Source organism: Dromiciops gliroides, chromosome X (genome assembly GCF_019393635.1).
Source record: "Dromiciops gliroides isolate mDroGli1 chromosome X, mDroGli1.pri, whole genome shotgun sequence".
Taxonomy (NCBI): domain Eukaryota; kingdom Metazoa; phylum Chordata; class Mammalia; order Microbiotheria; family Microbiotheriidae; genus Dromiciops; species Dromiciops gliroides.
This window is the reverse complement of record NC_057867.1, coordinates 80,752,988-80,767,481: the sequence shown is the minus strand read 5'-3', so window position 1 is coordinate 80,767,481 and position 14,494 is coordinate 80,752,988. Positions and strand designations below refer to the sequence as shown.

The window sequence follows — 14,494 nt, the reverse complement described above, 5'->3', positions numbered from 1 at the left end:
GGCAGCAGCCATACCTAATCTTATCCCCCCAGGAGTGAGGGAGACTGGAATGAAGGGTGGGGGTCCCAAAGCTAGCTCCATCTGGATCCGGTTCCACTTACCTCTTTGGGTGTGTCTGTCCTTTGGTTTAGTTTCTCAAGGAGAACATTCTTTGATGTACCCCAGAAAACTTCTGGGGTGCTAGGCCCTATAACAGTTGATTCCAGAAGATATATGCAGACACACCTCGTTCTGACTGATTAATTTTTCTCTGGGGATGGATCACATTTTTCCTCATAAGTCCTTCAGAGTTGTCTTGGCTCATCCTATTGCTGAGATTAGCAAAGTCATTCACAGCTGATCATCTTACAATATTGCTGGTACTTTGTATACAGTCCATTTCACATTGCATCGCATATAAATCTTCCCAGGTTTTTCTGATAGCATCCTGCTCATCATTTCTTATAGCACAATAGCACTCCATCATAATCACATCCCACAATTTGTTCGGCCATTCCCCAATTGATGGGCATCCCCTGAATTTTGAAGTCTTTGAACCAGAAAAGAGCTGCCATAACTATTTTTTGTCCATATAAGTAGGTCTTTAACTTTTTGTTTTTTATCTCTTTTTGGATACTGACTTAGTAATGGTATTGCTGGGTCAGCGAGTATGCATGGTTTTATAGAACCCAAAAGCTTTCTTAAGGAAAGACTCCAGACTAGTCATTAGGACCTGGGATTGTAATTTGTGGCTGTGGTTCCTCAAAAAGTTACTTCCTATCTTTGTGCCTCAGTCCCTTCATCTTGAAAATGGGTCATTTGGGGGGCAGCTAGGTGGCGCAGTGGATAAAGCAACCGCCCTGGATTCAGGAGTACCTGAGTTCAAATCCAGTCTCAGACACTTTGACACTTACTAGCTGTGTGACCCTGGGCAAGTCACTTAACACCCATTGCCCCGCAAAAAAAAAAAAAAAAGAAAAGAAAAAGAAAATGGGTCATTTGTCCTCGATTGTCTCTAACATCCCTTCCTGCTCTACCATTCCATGTTCCAAGGTCCCTTTAAGGCCTAACATTTCAGGTCCTCTGTGCTCGCTGTGTCCAGTTGTGATTCTGCCTGAAGGGCTCCTCCATCTTGTAAAAAATTAATTGTTATTTGAGGTTTTTATGCCACAGGGAGCACTGGCCTGGGGCTCCACAAACCGCAGGGTGCTCCACCCACTGGTTGTAGCCATTGCCAGGGCTCTGGCACCTCACGTCATCACCACTGGCTGACTCCTACGTGGGCCTGGCAAAATTATAATGATTGGAAGCCTAGTGAGGGCAGTCATGTGACTGTCAGATCGCCTATCCCATTGGCTGGGACTGTGTGGGGTGTTTCTAGGTTTGGGGGAGGAGAATTGGGCATTCGAGGTGGAAGCTGGAAAGGGACAGGCGTTCTGCTGTGTATTTTCAGTTGATTCCTGGGCGGTGGTATTTTTTCAGGTATTATAATTTCCCTTTCCCCATTTTTATTTCCTTTCCCTTGATCCTACTGATCCTGTTTGTGGTTTTTTTTTTTAAGTTCGTTCTTGTTAAAATAAATCTTGTTCTGTTTTGAGGGAGGCTGCCGGTTTCCTTCCTTGCCCCAATATTGCGGCGAGCTGCTTAGCTAGCACTCCCCAATTAAAAATTGGTCCCCACAATCTCTAAAATGGTATGATTGCAGGTTCCCCTCAGCTTGGACATTCTCTCTCTTAAAGGCTCTTTTCCAAATGGCTATTTTATCAGATTTTGTTTGAACATTAAATTTATCCTCTTTTTCCTTTCCAAAATAGTAACCTGAATTTTGTTATGGGTTTTTTCTTGTTTATATTTTTCTTTTTTTTTTTAAACTCTTTGGCATAATTTTTGGGGCATTCAGACTGTCAAAGTACAAGTCAGGAGAGAGCTTTCCCTTTGTGCTGCCAATTCTGAGCATTTAAATTTTGGTTTGGGTTGTGGGTTGTCTTTAAAGTCTGTTTCTGACAATCTCATTTTTCCTATATCCTCTAAACCAGAGTTGTCTTTCCCCCTCCCCTCCCCCCACTGCCCCCTTTCTACATTCACAGTTGAACCCTTAAAGGCTCTTTTCAACTCAGACACTGTCTGTTCTGTGGATGGAGAAAAAGAAGCCACAGTCTGGAGCTTTTGTTTTCTCCAAAGGCCCCTGTATTGTCAGGGCTGTGAGAAACACATTCAGCCCCATTCTTTGAGGATGCTAAAGGCGTCATTGTACCATTTGAATAGAGGCCAAGGCCTCTAACTGGGAGAAAGGTCCTAATAGGGGCCTGGTTTGAATGCTGTATTCGAATTGCAGAAGGTCTGAGCCACACACACACACACAGAGGGTCATTGTGTGACCCTAGGGAAGTCACTTAACCTCTCTGTGCCTCAGATTCTTTATCTGAAAAATGAGAAGGAAACTAGATTTCCTGGTCCCTAAGGTCCCTTCCAGCTGTAAAATCTATGAGCCTTGGGGCAGCTAGGTAGCTCAGTGAATAAAGCATTGGCCTTGGATTCAGGACCCGAGTTCAAATCCAGCCTCAGACACTTGACACTAGCTGTGTGACCCTGGGCAAGTCACATAGCCCCAACTGCCTCACCAAAAAAACCATCTATAATCCTTTCATCCTTTAATTATCCAGTTCACCCTCCCTCCTCACCCCAACACAAACGCAAGTGGATGGGGACCTCATTATTTTTGTTGGGAAAGGGAAAAGTGTTTTAGTGTCCCTGAAGTCTTCAATGTGGCCAAATATATCCCAAACCAAATCCCGGTTGATTCCAGAGCCCCTGGTCTGGCTGAGGCTGGAGGCACCAATCTCTAGGTGCTGGCTTAGATATACTAAAATTTGTACTAAGGGAAGGTTGTTTGAAGGAACCTGCCCAGCACACCTGCCCGCAGAGCTGCTCCTTTGTGAACAAGGCGTGGGTAGGGAGCAGAAAGAGGGAAGAAGTCCCATTGAGAGTCTCTGGGAAGAGAAATTTGCCTGGGCTGATTGAGAGAAGCAGCAGGAAGCAGCCTTGGGGAAAGGCTTGAGATCTGGAGAGGAGGAGGGACTGGGCAACTTCATCCCTGTGAGTGGCAGCCCAGGTTGGTGGTACAGTTGGGAGGGGGGAAGGGCTGGGAGGACAATGAGGCTCTTCAGAGGCAGCCTAGGGTCATGGGATCTTCCAATCACAGACCCACAGAGTTGGAGAGGACTGCAGATGCCTGGCTCCTGCCCAGGCCGGAGCGCCAATCCCCTGTACGACATTCAGGACTCACGAGCATCCAGCCAGGGCTGGAGAACTAAGTCCTTTCCTCCTGAGGCAGCCTCTTCCACTTTGGGGCAGCTGCCTCATGGAGGGAGAGCAGTGACTTCAGCCTGATCCCCCTCCCTCCTCCCACCTAGAGAGAGTACTCACAGTCCTCCCTCCCCATCCCCACCATAGAGGGCTAGAGGTCTCCTCTCTGGGTATCAGGGCAGCCTGTCCACAGGGATCCATTCTAGAACCCAGTCCTGAAAGGGATGTCAGAGGGGAGTCTGGGACCCCAGAGAGGCCACATGAATTGTCATGGTCACCCAGGTGCCTAGAACCTTAGAAAGTCAGAGTCAGGATTCTAACCCAGACCCTCTGACTCCACCCCCAGTGATCCATCCATCCCATGGAAGCTGTCTGTCACTTCAGGGAGGGGAGGAAGAGGTAAATAGGCTTCAGCAATGTCCAGATAGACAGGATCTATCTACATGGGAAACCTTGGCCAGGAACTGCACTGGGGAGGGGGAAGTGCAGGCCCTCATCTCTGTGACAGCAGATCTCACCAGGGTTCCCTCCAGGACCCCAGGCTCAGAGGTCAATCAGGCCAGGCAGGGAGGTTGCTGGTAGAGTGGTTCAGGCGGGGGCTATCAGGGCTGGTCCCAGGCAGCCTGGCAGCTCAACCCTGGCTTAATGAATGAGCCAGTGACCTCCAGAGAGCCCTGTCGGGGAGAGTATGGAAGGAAAATTGGAAGTTCATTGATCTAAAGAGGAGGAGGCCCTTGGACATCATCTCGGCCCCAGAGAGAAAGAGGAGCTTGTCAAGGGGGTACACAGAATATTCAGCAAATAACGATATCATCCCATCCAGTGCTATACACTGGGAGAAGGAAAACGGATCTCTTGATTTCAGTTACAATGAGAATATGCAGTAGAATTTATTGCATTTCTCATTGAGTAAGTGGCATGGGAAGGTTTCTTGAGAAGCCAAGGGGCCTGAAAAGGTAGGGACCCCCTGCTCTGAACCAACCGCCTGAACCTTGCCCAGAGGACGAGGGACATGGAGCCCAGCCCTGACTCCCAACACTTTCTGCTACACTCAGCCCAGGCCAGGTTCCTGCTTCCTTCTCACTTCCTACAGGCAAACACAAGCTGGTAGGCTCCCCCCTTCGGACCTCTCCTCCCAGCACACACAATCAGGCTGTGTCTCCAGCAGGACACAAGCAAGGGAAGCCACACAATTTCTCCTGAGGGTAAAACCACATGGCAATCCCCAGAAAGGTCAAAATCTCTAGAGAGGATCTAGTCTGGGCATTCTTCCCCTCTCTCATCTCTCTTTTTTACATAACTAATTAAAAAACATGTTATTGTTCATTTATAATTTACATTCTTTTTGTTTTAAATTTTAAGTTCCAAATTCTCTCTCCTTTTTTGGCTCCTTCCCCCACTGAAAGGCAAGCAATATGAAATCAGTTATAAAAGTGAAACCGTGCAAAACCTATTGCCATGTGAGCCATATGAAAAAAGCAAGAAAAATAAAATAGTGAAAAAGTGGATTTCAATTGGCATCCAGAGTTCTTCAGTTCTCTCTGCAGGAAGGGAACATTCTGTCATCGTGAGTCCTTTGGAAGTCTCTTGATCATTGTATACATCAGAGCAGCCAAGTTTTCCACATTGATCATCATTACAACATGGTTGTGACTGTGCACAATGATCTCCTTGTGACTGTAAGGAAATCATTGAACCCCTCTGTTTCCCAGGAAACTCCCTAATCCCTGGCTGATTGACAGGAGCAGGAGGACTCTCTTTCCCACAGGGCTGGATAAAATAATCATGCCAAGAAGAGAAGCAACTCACTGTGGTCCTGGTCAGACCACACCTACAATATCATGTTCACTTCTAGGAACCACAGTTAGGAAGGACATTGACAGACAGGGATGGGGAGGGGCAGGGAAACCTCAGCTTATGAGGAAAAGATGAATGGAGGAGGGTGGTATGGTGGAAGGAGCCCTGAATATAGAACCAGGACCTGGGTTTGAATTGCAGCTCTACTCCCTACAGCCTGTGTGATCCTGGGCAAGTCACCGAACCTCCCTCTCCAAGCCTGTTTCCTCTGGTTTAAGTGCAGGGGATTGGACCCTGCCAGCTCTAAATTCTATGAGTCTCTAAGTGGGTGGCATTTCACTCTAAATAGAGAAGCCAGAGGAGCTGGGGAAGCCATCCTCCCATATCTGAAGGGCTGTTACAGGGCAAAGGGATTAGACTTTGCGGTGTCTTTGGTGTGGAAACCTAGAATCAAAGGGAAACATCAAGTGCCTGGCACATAGTAGGTGCTTAATAAACACTTCTGGGATTGACTGGTTAATGGATTGATGACAGGGATGCAAGTTTGTTAATCATAATGATAGAATGAGTTATATTTCTGTATAACTTTGAGAAGGATACACTATTTTCCTGACAAAAGCCCTGTTAGGTAGGGAATACCAGGATCATCCCCATTTTATAGAAGAGGAAACTGAGGCTAAAAGAGGATATTAGGCAGAGAAGCAGGGGACTGAATGAGAAAATGACAAAGCAGTTCGCAGTCAGTGCTGCTGGAAGGAAGGGCCCCCATCAGATCTGGGTCCTCTGCCCCCTCCCATTCACTCAAAGAGCTTTGGCCGATAGATAGTTCATATATTTACATTGCTTTACTGTACAGAGATCAGGATAGCTAGGTGGCTCAGTGGATAGAGCTCCAGGACCAGAATCAGAAAGAGCTGAGTTAAAATCTGGCCTGAGACATTAGTAGCTTGTGACCCTGGGCAAGTCACTTAATCCTGGTAGCTTCAGTTTTGTTATCTGTAAAATGAGCTGGAGAAGGCAATGGCACAGCACTACAGTATCCACCAAGAAAACCCCAGGCGGGTGTCTTGAAGTGTCTCACACAACAGAACAACAAAAGTATACAGAGATTCACTCTACAGAAGAAAAAATTTTAAGAAAAATTCAGGAAAACCAATCAATACATTGAAAATGTTTGAAAATAAATTCATGACTTTTACAGACAGTGTTTCTGACAAAGGCTTCATTTCTAAAATATACAGGGAACTAAATAAAATTTATAAGAATTCAAGTCACTCATTCCCCAATTGAGAAATGGTCAAAGGATATAAACAGGCAGTTTTCTGATGAAGAAATCAAAGCTATCTATTGCCAAATGAAAAAATGCTCTAAATCCCAATTGATTAGAGAAATGTAAATTGAAACAACTCTGAAGTACCACCTGACACCTATCAGATTGGCTAATATGACAAAAAAGGAAAATAATAAATGTTGGAGAAGCTGTGGAAAAATTGGAACCCTAATGCATTGTTGGTGGAGCTGTGAACTGATCCAATCATTCTGGAGAGCAATTTGGAACTATGCCCAAAGTGCTATAAAGCTGTGCATAACCCTTTGACATAGCAATACCACTCTTAGGTAAAAAAAATATATTTATAGCTGCTCTTTTTGTGGTCTGTTTAGGTATTCTATTTCCCCTGCTGCTAATCCAGGCAGTTTGTTTGTTTATTTATTTATTTATTTATTTGTTTGTTTGTTTGTTTGTTTGTTTGTTTGTTCATTCATTTATTTATTTATTTATTTTTGTCTGTTTGCAGGGCAATGGGGGTTAAGTGACTTGCCCAGGGTCACACAGCTAGTAAGTGTCAAGTGTCTGAGGCTGGATTTGAACTCAGGTCCTCCTGAATCCAGGGCCAGTTCTTTATCCACTGCGCCACCTAGCCGCCCCCAGGCAGTTCATATTTTTGTAAATATTCTTTCATTTCACTTAAGTTGTTAAAGTTTTTGGCATGTAATTGTGCAAAATAACTGCTTATAATTACTTTGATTTCATCTTCTTTACTAGTATATTCACCCTTTTCATTTTTTATACTAGCAGTTTGGTTTTCTTCTGTAGCTTTAAAAAATCATATTAACCAATGCTTTATCTATTTTAGTGATTTCTTATAGTACAATCTCCTAGTTTTATTTATTAATCTCATGTTTTTCTTACACTCAATTTTATTAATTTCACCTTTAATTTTTAGGGTGTCCAATTTAGTGTTTAATTGGGGATTTAAATTTTTTTCTTGTTTTCTTTTCAATTACATACCCAATTCATAAGTCTACTCTTTCTTTTTTATTGATGTAAGCACTTAGAGATATAAATTCTCTTTTAATTATTGCTTTTGCTATATCCCATAGGTGATATTTCATTAGTCATTTTCTTTAATAAAATTACTGATTGGTTCTATTATTTCACTCATACATTCTTTAAGATTAGTTTGTTTAGATTTTAATTACTTTTGTTTTCTGTATTCCCATGGTCCCTCAATTAATATATTTTTATTCAATTGTGATTTTTACAGGAAAAATTTAATGTTTCTGCTTTTAGCTTTAAAATCTTTGTGCCCTACTATATGGTCTGTCATTGTAGAGGTACCATGTACCACTGAGAAAAACAGGTATTCCTTTCTATTTCCATTCAATTTTCCCCAGATATCTCTCATATCTGGCTTATCTAAGGTTTTATTCACTTCTTTAATTTCTTATTTATTTATTTTTTGGTTAGATTTGTTTAATTCTGAGAAGGGAAGATTAAAATCCCCCACTATTTTAGTATTACTATCTATTTCTATCTGTCATTCACTTAAGTTTTCTTCTAAAAAGTTAGATGCTATGGTATTTGGTGCATATAAGTTTAATATTGATATTGCTTCATTATCTATGGTTCCTTTAACAGAATGTAGTTTCCTTGTTTATGTCTTTTAATTAAATGTATTTTAGCTTTGACTTTGTCTGATATCATGATTTCCTACCCCTGCTTTTTTTGTACAGGCTGAGGCTTAACTCTGTGTGTATCTCTCATTTTGAAATGTGTTTCTAGTGTCATGGGGAAAATAGGGTGGGGGGGTTCGGGATAGGGGTTAGGGGTTTGGGATAGGGGTAGGGGTTTGGGGTCCTTAGAAATTCCTCTTTAAAGAATTACACCTGGAGATTGGTATCTCAGAGCCACTCTCTGTGCCATGCCTTTCTCCCCATGAGAAGTCCAAGGACTTCTTTCATGGTTTCCCTTCACTTCCCCTTTCCTTCCTCAGCCCCAAAATAAACTTCTTCATTGAAGGATGAGGTTCTGAAGATCATGCCTGTTCAGAAACAAACTAGAGCTGGACAACGTACCAGGTTCAAGGCTTTTGTGGCCATTGGCGACCACAATGGCCATGTTGGCTTGGGTGTCAAGTGCTCCAAGGAAGTAGCCACAGCTATTTGTGGTGGGATCATTCTGGCCAAGCTGTCCATTGTTCCTGTGAGACATGGCTACTGGGGGAATAAGATTGGCAAGCCTCACACAGTGCCCTGAAAGGTCACTGGGCGCTGTGGATCTGTTTTGGTGCACCTGATCTCCACCCCTGTAGGTCCTGGCCTTGTCTCAGCTCCTGTGCCTAAGAGGCTCCTGATGATGGCTGGAATTGATGACTGCTATACTTCTGTAAGGGGCTGTAGTGCCACTCTGGGCAACTTTTCAGCTACCTAACCCCAGACCTGTGGAAGGTGACTGTGTTTACTGAGTCTCCCTATCAGGAATTCACTGACCATCTTGTGAAGACTCAAACTCAGGTGCCTGTCTGGAGGACCCAGGCAGCTGCTGTGGCAACCACGTAAGATTTTTTTTAATAAACACTGAATAAACTGAACTATGCCTGCTTAAAAAAAAGAATTACACCCTCTTGCACACAAAAGCAGCTAGAATAAGATAGTAATTTATTTAGTGGCAGAGGAAGGGAAGGGAAGGGAAACCATGAAAGAAATCCTTGGACTTCTCATGGGGAGAAAGGCATGGCGGAGTGTGGCTCTGAGATACCAGTCTCTTCAAGCAGGAGACAGGCAGGTACTTTTATAGAAAACTGATGGGGGTAACCATCTGACTGTGGAAAGTTACTTTAGTGAGGGAGGACCATCCTCCACTGGTGGTGGGTGGAGGAATTGGGTGAGGGGTGGCAGCAGATCTCTCAAACCATCTCCTCAGAACAGAAAGGAAGCAGACACACCTAATCTTATCACCCCAGGGTTGAGGGAGACTAGAATAAAGGGTGGGGGTCCCTGAGCTAGCTCAGTCCAATCTGGTTCCACTTATCTCTTTAGACATGTCAGTCCTTTGGTTTAGTTTCTCAAGGAGAAGGTTCTTTGATGTGCCCCAGAGAACTTCTGGGGTGCTATGGGCCCATAACAATTGGAACACTAATAAGTTGCTGGTGGAGTTGTGACTTCATCCAACCATTCTGGAGAACAATTTGGAATTGTGCCCAAAGGGCTATAAAACGGGGCATACCATTTCATCCAGCAATAACACTGCCAAGTCTGTATCCCAAAGAGATCTTAAAATGGAAAGGGACACACATGTAAAAAAATATTTATAACAGCTCTTTTTATGGTGGCAAAGAACTGGACATTGAGGGAATGGCTATCAATTGGGGAATGGCTAAACACGGTGGGGTACATCAAGGTTATGGAATACTATTGTTGTGTAGGAAATGATGAGTAGGCAGATTTCAGAAACACCTGGAAAAACTTTGATGAACTGATACTGAATGAAGTGAGCAGAACCAAGAGAACATTGTACATAGTAACATGATGTGATACTCAGCTAAGATAGACTTAGCTCTTCTCAGCAGTAGGATGATCAAAGCCAATTCCAAAAATTCTATCCACAGGTAGAGAAAATACTATGGAGTCTGAATGCAGATCCAAGCATACTATTTTTGCTTTTTGGTTGTCTTTTTCTTCCTCGTGGTTTTTCCCTTTTGTTCTGATTCTTCTTTTAAAACATGACTAATGTGGAAACTTGTTTAACATGGTTGTGTATTTATAACCTATATCAGATTGCTTGCTGTCTTTGGGAGAGGCTGGGGGAGGGAGGGAGAAAAATTTGGAACTCCAAATCTTATAAAATGAATGTTGAAATTATCTTTACATTTTGTTGGAAAAAATAAAATACTATTAAATAAAAAAAGATATTTTTGCCACTCAAGACTCTTCTAACAACTTAGCACAAGAGAGACACTCAGAGACTTCTGGTTGACTGACACTGACCAATGGAAGCCTGCTCCTGACTATAGGGACTGCAAAGCCAAAACATTGATTGTATGTTAGAATCAGAAAGAAGAAAAATCATAACAACAAGTATATACATGAAAGAGTTGGAAAAATCATGAACACCATACTTAGACTTGAAAAAGTTGAGGAAGACCAGACTTGATGATCAACAAAATCTGAGGTGGGCACTTCCTTGTTGATTAGATTTCAATTCAAATTGCTTTAGAATATAAACATTTGTTGATCACCTTCTGAATGTTCTGCATAATGTTAGGCTGTGCAGAGGAATTAGAGGTAGTGGGTAGATTAGGGGAAACAGCAGCCCTGGGGCAAATTCCAGAACTAGATAGGCTGGCTCTGTTCTTCTCCTTCCTTTTCCTTCTCATTTCCTTTGAATCAGGAAGTATGATTCCACAAAATTAGACACCCCTTTTGGATAATAACATAGAATGTATGAACTTGGATTTGTGGGGTTCAGAAAGTGGAAGTGGGGGTTGGCAACAGTTATGTACTCTAGCACTTAGCACAGTTCTTTGCACATATTAATTGCTTTTTTATTAATTAATGCCTTTTAATTCATTAACCCAATAATGGCTAGGAGGACAGAGCTCCCCTTGAATAGATGAAGGGTTTGGGGCTAAGTAATCAAGGGCCTCCACCAGTTTCTCCTTGGAAAAATCTAAAGGAAGTGTCAAAACCATCATGAAAATGCAAGTGGGATGAGAACTTGAGAAGCTGGAGTCGCCATGGCAACAGAGAGCTGTGACTGTTTTGCAGATTAGAGGAATCGTGCCTGGTAATTGTCCTTCTGGACATGCTCTGATTGCTTGAGGAGGTTTCTTTCTTTCCTTTTTTTTTGGTGAGGCAATTGGGGTTAAGTGACTTGCCTAGGGTCACACAGTAAGTGTTAAGTGTCTGCGGTCAGATTTGAACTCAGGTCCTCCTGAATCCAGGAGCTCTATCCACTATGCCACCTAGCTGCCCCCAGGAGGTTTCTTAACTCTTTCAGACAATGGTGACAGTTCCTGTCAAAGGCAATTGAAGAAGAAATGGAGGGCAGCATGTGCCAGACAAGTCAACCCATCACTACCACCTTGTCCAGCATCTCCCCACAGACCAAGATGGATATCCACTTGTGCCCTCAACTCAGAGCCTTGGAAAGAACAGGCCCCCCAAGCCACCAGACCTGCTTCTAATCCATTGGCATTGGAAGTGCATCACAATCTGCCCCCCATTTCTGCATCTGTCATATACCCTACACTCTGCCCCCACATAGTCTAGGATTAAGTGACACCCTCCTCCTTGCTGCTCTTGCACAAGACACTGCACCTCCCAACTCTGGCTATTTTCTCAGGGTGTCCCTCTTGCCTGCAGGGCTTTCCCTCCTCATCTCTGCCTTCTGCTTTCCCTGACTTCTTTCAGGCCCCACTGACAATCCCACTTTCTAAAGGAAGCCTTTCCCAGATCTAGCTCCTGGCCTTTTGTTCTGCTTATTTCCAATTCATCCTGTATATGGTTTGTTTGAACTTCAGCTGTTTGTATGTTGCCTCCTTGAGAAAAGGGATTGTCTGGCTTTTCTTTTCCTTGCTTTGTGTCTGGCACTCAGTAGGCATTTTTTTTAGTGAGGCAATTGGGGTTAAGTGACTTGCCCAGGGTCACACAGCTAGTAAGTGTTAAGTGTCTGAGGCCGGATTTGAACTCAGGTCCTCCTGACTCCAGGTCCAGTGCTCTATCCACTGCGCCACCTAGCTGCCCCACTCAGTAGGCATTTTATCAATGCTTATTGACTGAAAAAACTTATATACCATAGTATTCTTCATCCTCAGATGGCATGAATTTTCCCCACTTTATCATACAGTCCATCATATCTCCTCCCCAGCTTATTAAGGTCTTTCTTATCGCACACCCCTTGTCTTACTCGACTCCCCATCCCACACTGGTACTACCAGGTGTAGCTGCTACTCCACCAAGGATACTAACACTAGTTATAGAACACTCCCTCCTGTGTTTCCCCTTAACAATCAGCCAGTAGTCTTCCTTTCTAGCCAAGGCATTGAAATGGCAGAGCAAGAACACTAGTCACAAAGCATTTACCCAAAGCCACGGGTGTGCACTTGAGCACCTGAAGCCTCATTCCCTTTCTATTTGGAATGTTTCTTCTAGATCTGAAAGGCTTTCTCTTTTGCCTTTCAGTATTCCTGGTTTTGCCCCTTGCACCCTTCAGTGCAGACTGTTTGAAGGCTAACCTGGGTACACTATTACAACAGAAGGAAATATAATCTTCCAGACTTGGAACTCTACTCATCAAGCATTACTAAGTGCCTACTATGTGCCAGGACCTGTGCTAATCTCTTTTACAAATATTATCTCACTTGATCCTCACAACAACCCTGTGAGGCAGATGATATTCTCCCCCATTTCACAAGTAGGATGCACAGGTGAATCCACTTGTTCAGCATCACACAGCTAGCAAGTTCCTGATTTCATCCTGACTCCAGGGCCAGTGCTCCAGTGGTATATTGAAGTCTCCTGTCACTGCTCTGTTACTGTCTGTGTCTTCTGCTAGGTCAGTTAATGTTTCCTTTATGAATTGGGATGTTAAGGCTTTGGGAGTGTAAATGTTTGTTATTACTGATATTTATCTGCTGTTTATGGTTGCTTACCTTCTAATGTAGTTTTTTATTTGCTTTTTGTTATTATTTGAATATCTGCTCTTGCTTTGTCAGATATCATGATTTCACTGTCTGCTTTTTGGAATCACTTAATGCATCATGTATTGGTTTTTTTTCTTCCATCTCCCCAGGTTTATTTCATGCATGTCTTTGTATTTCAAATATTTTTTTAGTGAGGCAATTGGGGTTAAGTGACTTGCCCAGGGTCACACAGCTAGTGAGTGTGAAGTGTCTGAGGCTGGATTTGAACTCAGGTACTCCTGACTCCAAGGCCAGTGCTCTATCCACTGCGCCACCTAGCTGCCCCTCAAATATTTTTTTATAAATGACATTATAGAATTTTTTTTTCTTCTTCACTCTGTCCTTCTTTCTCATTTTGTTTCCATTTTCCTCTATTTGTCTCTACAATTATACTGTAAGTTCCTCCAGTAGACTGTAAGATTCCCCATTAGACTGAAAGATCCTTCTTTAGATTGAAATCTCCTTGAGGGAAGGGCATGTCTTTTGCCTCTTCTTGTATCTCCTGCAATGAACACAAGGCCTAGCACATAGATGATACTGAATAAACATTTCATTTCTGACTGATAATATTATGGGGACTTCAAGTTATAATTTCCCAGTCTTTGGCTCTAAATTCAGTACTATGTTCCTTCATTTACTTTAGAGTATTATTTTTCAAGTGGCCCTGTTCCCAGTGGCTCTTTTCTCCTCACCCCTGATCACTTCCTCCTATTATCCCTTTCTCCTGGGGTTTTGCTTATTTGTTCCGTTTTTGTGTCCTTTATTTCTGGCTATTTCTTCCTCCCTCTCAGTTAGTCCAGTAGATTCCCCCTCTAACTCCCAAAACAGGGCATGCCTGCTTCCCTCTTCCTTTTTTAAATCCTTCCCTCCAGCTCCTCACTAGTCCTGAAGGCTCTTTACTCCCTTGGCCATCTTTTCTTTTCTTTTCTTTTCTTTTTTTTTTTTTTAGTGAGGCAATTGGGGTGAAGTGACTTGCCCAGGGTCACACAGCTAGTAAGTGTTAAGTGTCTGAGGCCGGATTTGAACTCAGGTACTCCTGACTCCAGGGCCGGTGCTCTATCACTGCGCCACCTAGCTGCCCCTTGGCCATCTTTTCTAATCCTCAGGTTGATCCATCATCACACAGTCTGCTGTATCTCCTTTTCATTCACCGTCCCATTTGTTTTCCCACAAATATTACTGATTCACTGATAGGCAGGGCATGGCCAGTGTCTGTCCATTGCTTGTAGAACTTGGTGTTTCTCAATTCAGTTATTAAAGTCAATCACTCTGTTTCTTGGAAATTGCCCCCCCCCCGTTTTATTTCTTTTGTGAAGGTGACATTTGCATTTTTTCAGTTGGTATTTCATTTTCTTTTTTTTTATTTCTATAATGATATGTGTTTGGTTTTTTTTAATGTATGAGGTATTTTATTGGTATTTCATTTTCTATTTCAGAAAGTCTGGACA

At 43.0% G+C, this 14,494-nt stretch overlaps 1 pseudogene; it reads left to right on the top strand.

Moving 5' to 3' along the window:
* Nucleotides 1-8,377: 8,377 nt before the first annotated feature.
* LOC122734140 lies at nt 8,378-8,922 on the top strand (annotated as a pseudogene).
* The last annotated feature ends 5,572 nt before the right edge of the window (nt 8,923-14,494 follow it).